The following is a 5,580-nucleotide window of genomic DNA, read 5'->3' as shown; positions in this document are numbered from 1 at the left end:
TCTTGATAAGATCTCATTTCAAACATCAGAGATTTTCAGCTTCTCCACAGATTCAAAGAAGTAATCATTAGAGCCAAGAGAGATTCCACTAAAGCCTTAAAAGGCTGTAATGTTGGATTAAGAACCACAAACACCAAACTCCCTTTAATCATCTATAATAAAAAAAGGGTAATATGCTAATTAGACTGGACAAACCCGGGGTGGAGGGAAGCCAGCCAGGTCCTGGGTGTCTGCGGGCAGCTAGAGGGTAGCCAGTGCCGGCAGCCAGGGAAAGGAAGGCCTACTCTTGCACGAATTTCGCGCATCGGACCTCTAATTAAATCTATAAAAGGATTCCACCAACTCAGGAGCAGAGCAAACAGGTCAAGTGTGATCCAAATCTGATGCTATGTCAACAAAAAACTTTGGGCCTGATAAACATCTTTCCCCTCTTGCCCAACTGGAGTGGCTCATTTGGTTGAGTGTAGTCCTGTGCACCAAAGGGTTGCTAGTTGAATTCCTAGTCACAGCACATGCCTCAGTTGCAGGTTCAGTCCCTGATTGGGGAACCTATGGAAGGCAACCTATCCATATTTCTCTCTCATATCAATGCATCTCTCTCTCTCTCTCTCTCTCTCTCTCTCTCTCTCTCTCTCTCTCTCTCTCTCTCTCTCTCTCTCTCTGTTTCTGTTTGTCTCCCTCCCTCCTTCCCTTTCTCTAAGCATGTCCTTGAATGAGGGTTTACAAAAAGTTTTAATCTTTCCCCTCTCAAAGTGAAGTATTTATATAAAAAACAAACCATGAAATGGAGTCAAGAGTAAAGAGCAGAATTATGAAAATGCTTTCACATAAAATAAGAAACTGAAAGAAATGTCAGCTTACTCTCTCTCCTTCAGTAAGATGCAAAAGACACACTGTCCATGAGACAGGAACAGAAAAGCATCTATAGAAATAAAACATTTATTTAAAAGACTGTAAATAGTTGTTACTTTTATAGTGATTTTTAAACTCAATTCTCGCGACAACTGTATGAAGTAGATTTGCAGATGTAGAAACTGAGGAACAGGTTTAGGTAACTTGCCCCAGTTTGCACAAAGTGAATTGGCAGAACTGAGATTGAAAACCAGAGACTCTGGCTCCAGGGGCCACTTGCTTAACACTAGAGCACTTTTTGCATCAGGAAATGCCAATGCAGATTGAGTTTATTTCAGAGGTGACACTCATAAAAGAGGATTTCCAAGACACTAAAATGTCCAAAGCAAAATTAAAATCCTCATTAGAGTTAGATTAGAACTGAAACTCCAGAAAATTAGGGAAGAACTAATACTCTCTCACTTCTATCCAGTGGTTGCTAAATGCCAAACATTGTCCTGTATGCATTCCTTCATTAATTTATAAAACCCTCCCAATAGCACAAGGTAGATATTACTATTCTCCTCATTTTACAGTTGATGAATCAAAGCAATGGAGAGGATAAGTGACTTGCCAGAGACCACACAGCTAATAAATGAGAAAACTTGAAGCAAAGCAGATTCATATAGGGTTTCCCAAAAAAATGTATACACATTTTAGCAGCTGATAGCTATTAAGTGAAAGTGAAATGTATTTTAATAAACACTGCCTTTATAATTATTAAAATACTAGAGGCCCAGTGCACAAAAATTTGTGCACTCGGGGGTAGGGGGTCCCTCAGCCCGGCCTATGCCCTCTCGCAGTCTGGGACCCCTCGGGGGTGACCACTTGCTGGCTTAGGCCTGCTTCCCAGGGATTGGGCCTAAGATGGCAATCAGACATCCCTCTGGCAGCCCGGCAGCCCTCGGGGGATGCCCACTTGCCAGCAGGGAGCAGACCTAAGCTGCAGTTGGACATCCTTAGCGCTGCTGAGGAGGCAGGAGAGGCTCCCACCACCACCGCTGTACTGGCAGCCATCAGCCTGGCTTGTGGCTGAGCAGAGCTCCCCGCTGTGAGAGTGCACTGACCACCAGAGGGCAGCTCCTGCATTGAGCATCTGCCCCCTGGTGGTCAGTGTGTGTCATAGTGACCAGTCATTCCCAGTCTTTCTGCTGTTAGGGTCAGTTTGCATATTACCCTTTTACTATATAGGATAGAGGCCTGGTGCACGGGTGGGGGCTGGCTGGTTTGCCCTGAAGGGTGTCCTGGATCAGGGTGGGGGTCCCGCTTGGGTGCCTGGCCAGCCTGGATGAGGGGCTGATGGCTGTTTGCAGCTGGTCACACCCCCTTCAGGGTGGGGGTCCCCACTGGGGTGCCTGGCCAGTCTGGGTGAGGGGCTGAGGGCTGTTTTCAGGCTGGCGGGCTACTGAAGCTCCCAGCCTCTTTTTTTTCCTTTTTTTTTATTCTGGGATTTATTTACCTTCTATAGCTGTCACTCAAGCTGCGAGCCGGCTCCAGCTCTGAGGCTGTGGCTGGCTGAAAGCAGGTATCTGGGTTTGTTTAGCTTCTATAATTGAAACTCTGTTGCCATCACTGGTGCTCTAAGCTCTGAGCCCGCTGGCAGCTGAAAGCAAGTTTCTGGGTTTGTTTAGCTTCTATAATTGCAACATTGTTGCATCTGGAACTCAGTGCTGGGCTGCGGCAGGGGAACCTTGGCTTCCTCCGTTACTGGAGCAAGCAAGTCTCATGTTCGCTTCAGCTGTGTGGCTGCCGGCCGCCATCTTGGTTTGCAGTTAATTTGCATATCTCGCTGATTAGCCAATGGGAAGGGTAGCAGAGTTACGGTTAATTACCATGTTTCTCTATTATTAGATAGGATGTGTATGCATTTTGGGGGACTCCCTCTATATCCTAGGTCTAAGTGTATGCTCACTATGTTATACAACTCAATTGAAATATAAGTATTATTGAATTTCTGAAATTGGCAGAAAAGAATTCCTCTTATTTTGTGATTGTAAATTTACTTAATTTTCTCAGAGTATTATTTTGTATTTCAATTATATTCTTACCTTTTTATATCATTTTGGCCTATTACTATAAATCTTGGTCTCAGGGAAAGCATATATTTACAGAAGAATATAATTACAAATTGAATATTCTTTAAAATCAAACTATTCTACATGCTTTCATGAGTGAAGAGGAGACTCACAGTTGTAACACCAATTTCCCACCATGTAAACATTTAATGTTATTTAACACAGTTTAAACAAGATAGCGAATCTCTCATTGTTTTTGGTTCAAGAACTATTTATTGTCTTGTGTTTTTGTCAGAAATTTTTACCTGCTTTGTAACATAATGATTTATTAAATGAATAATTCACAGCCAAATTCCCATTTAGCAGCAGACCAAAGTTTTAGTGAGTGTACTGGCATACTGCTAAAGGTATTTTCCATCCAAACCTCCAAGTCATTATCGAGTCCACAGGATTTGCTCAGGTTTTTTGTTGTTGTTTGGGGAAGAAGGGGCATTATTTTATCTTGATTTTGAGACTATGATTATTAGAAAATTAAAAAAATAAATTGAGGCAGCTCTCGTGGAGGCAGCTGGCATGAGGCTGGGGAGCACTGAGCCTCACCTTGTACCCTGCGTAGCCAAGACTAGTGAACAATACAGTCAGGATGGCTAACAGTGATCCCAAGAAGCCACAGGGCAAGATGTCTGCTTATGCCTTCTTTGTGCAGACATGCAGAGAGGAACACAAGAAGAAAAACCCAGAAGTTCCAGTCAGTTTTGCAGAATTTTCTAAGAAGTGTTCTGAGAGGTGGAAGACAATGTCAGCAAAAAAGAAATCTAAATTTGATGAGATGGCAAAGGCAGATAAAGTACACTATGATCGGGAAATGAAGGATTATGGACCAGCTAAGGGAGGCAAGAAGAAGGAACCAAATGTCCCCAAAAGGCCAACGTCTGGATTTTTCCTTTTCTGCTAAGAATTCCGCCCCAAGGTCAAATCCACAAACCCTGGAATTTCTATTGGAGATGTAGCAAAGAAGCTGAGCGAGATGTGGAGTAACTTAAGTGACAGTGAAAAGCAGCCTTACAACAATAAGGCTGCAAAACTGAAGAAGTATGAGAAGGATCTCGCCAACTATAAGTCTAAAGGCAAGTTTTATGGTGCAAAGAGTCTTGCTAAAGTTGCCCAGAAAAAGATGGAAGAAGATGAAGAGGAGGAGGAGGAACAAGTGGAGAAGAAGGAGGAGGAAAAGGAATAAAAAAGCTGTTTATCTGTCTCCTTGTGAATGAGTACCTTAGTGTAGGAGCGCCCTAATTGACACAGATCTTATTTGAGAGGTGTCTGTTGCCCTCAGTAGGATTAATTATACAATTGGATCATGATCATATATATGTAGTCTCTCAAAGTGCTCCAGAAATTGTCCGTGGTTTGCATGAAGTGGCCCTGGGTGTCCGGAGCACCCAGAAACTATATCAAAGTTGTATATATTTCCAAACATTTTTAAAATGAAAAGGCTCTTGTGTTCTCCTCAACCTGTGTCCTTTGCTGTTGGTGTGACAAGGCATTTAAAGATGTTTCTGGCATTTCTTTCCTTTTTTTTTTTTAATCTGTAAGGTGGTGTTACCTGTTTGGTTATTGGCTAGAAATCCTGAGTTCTCAACTGCATATATCTATAGTTTGTAAAAAGAACAAACAGCCAAGACAAGCTCTTGATGCTCTTTGCTTAGCGTTGAGGCTGTGAGGAAGATGCCTTTTGGAGGGGCCGCAGCTCAGGGAGTGCACTTTGAGGCTGGACAATGCAGTGAGCATCCATTTAACTTCAGGTTGTCTTGTTTCTGTCTATCGTGACATAGCATCCTGACATCCTTAGCTGTGGAAAAAGGGGGTCAGCTGGCATGAAAGTGTTTGGATCTTTCTTAGTTAGCGTGGTAGTTTTAAAAAATACTGAAATACTGTACAACTCTTCATTGTCAACAAAGTGAAGAGTCACTGCATCAATAAAACTTCAAGAACTTTCTGTACTAAACACAATTTGCAATGTTTTGTTATTTTTTGTATGTTTGGAATGTTGAAATGTTTTTGAAGTTAAATAAAAACAGTATTACATTTTTTTAAATATATTTTATTAATTTCTTACAGAGAAGAAAGAAGAGGGATAGAGAGTTAGAAACATCGATGAGAGAGATCGATCAGCTGCCTCCTGCACGCCCCCTACTAGGGATGTGCCCGCAACCAAGGTACATGCCCTCGACCGGAATTGAACCCAGGACCCCTCAGTCCACAGGCCAACGCTCTATCCACTGAGCCAAACCGGTTCAGCAGTACTACATTTTTTTTAATTTCTAATTTATGGACAAGTAGATCATTTTAAATGGAGATTCCCTCAGATAGAGATTGTTCTGATATGAAAAATTGCAGACATATATCATGGGATAATCAGCCTCAGCAAATGGGTCCAGACACATTCTAGAGTTTTCTAGGCAAAGCCATTTTTGAAAACAAGAAGCCCAATCATCCTTAGTCAAAGATACTTTCCTAAAGAATTTACATTTAATCTTATATTGGTTATTATTTCAGAAAATCACTTATATTTTATCAAAGTATTATGAAAAATTGGCATTTGTTACATGTTCGTTTGTGAATAAAAAGTATTTCAAAACCAAAAATTTTCAGAAAGCAGTAAATGAAAACAAGA

The 5,580-nt window shown here is 41.6% G+C and overlaps 1 pseudogene; it reads left to right on the top strand.

Moving 5' to 3' along the window:
* The first annotated feature begins 3,549 nt into the window (after window positions 1–3,549).
* LOC118651877 lies at window positions 3,550–4,143 on the top strand (annotated as a pseudogene).
* Window positions 4,144–5,580: the final 1,437 nt, after the last annotated feature.

The sequence above is a fragment of the Myotis myotis genome, unplaced genomic scaffold, assembly GCF_014108235.1.
Source record: "Myotis myotis isolate mMyoMyo1 unplaced genomic scaffold, mMyoMyo1.p scaffold_m19_p_3, whole genome shotgun sequence".
In the NCBI taxonomy this organism is placed as follows: domain Eukaryota; kingdom Metazoa; phylum Chordata; class Mammalia; order Chiroptera; family Vespertilionidae; genus Myotis; species Myotis myotis.
This window is presented reverse-complemented; position numbering and strand designations above follow the sequence as displayed.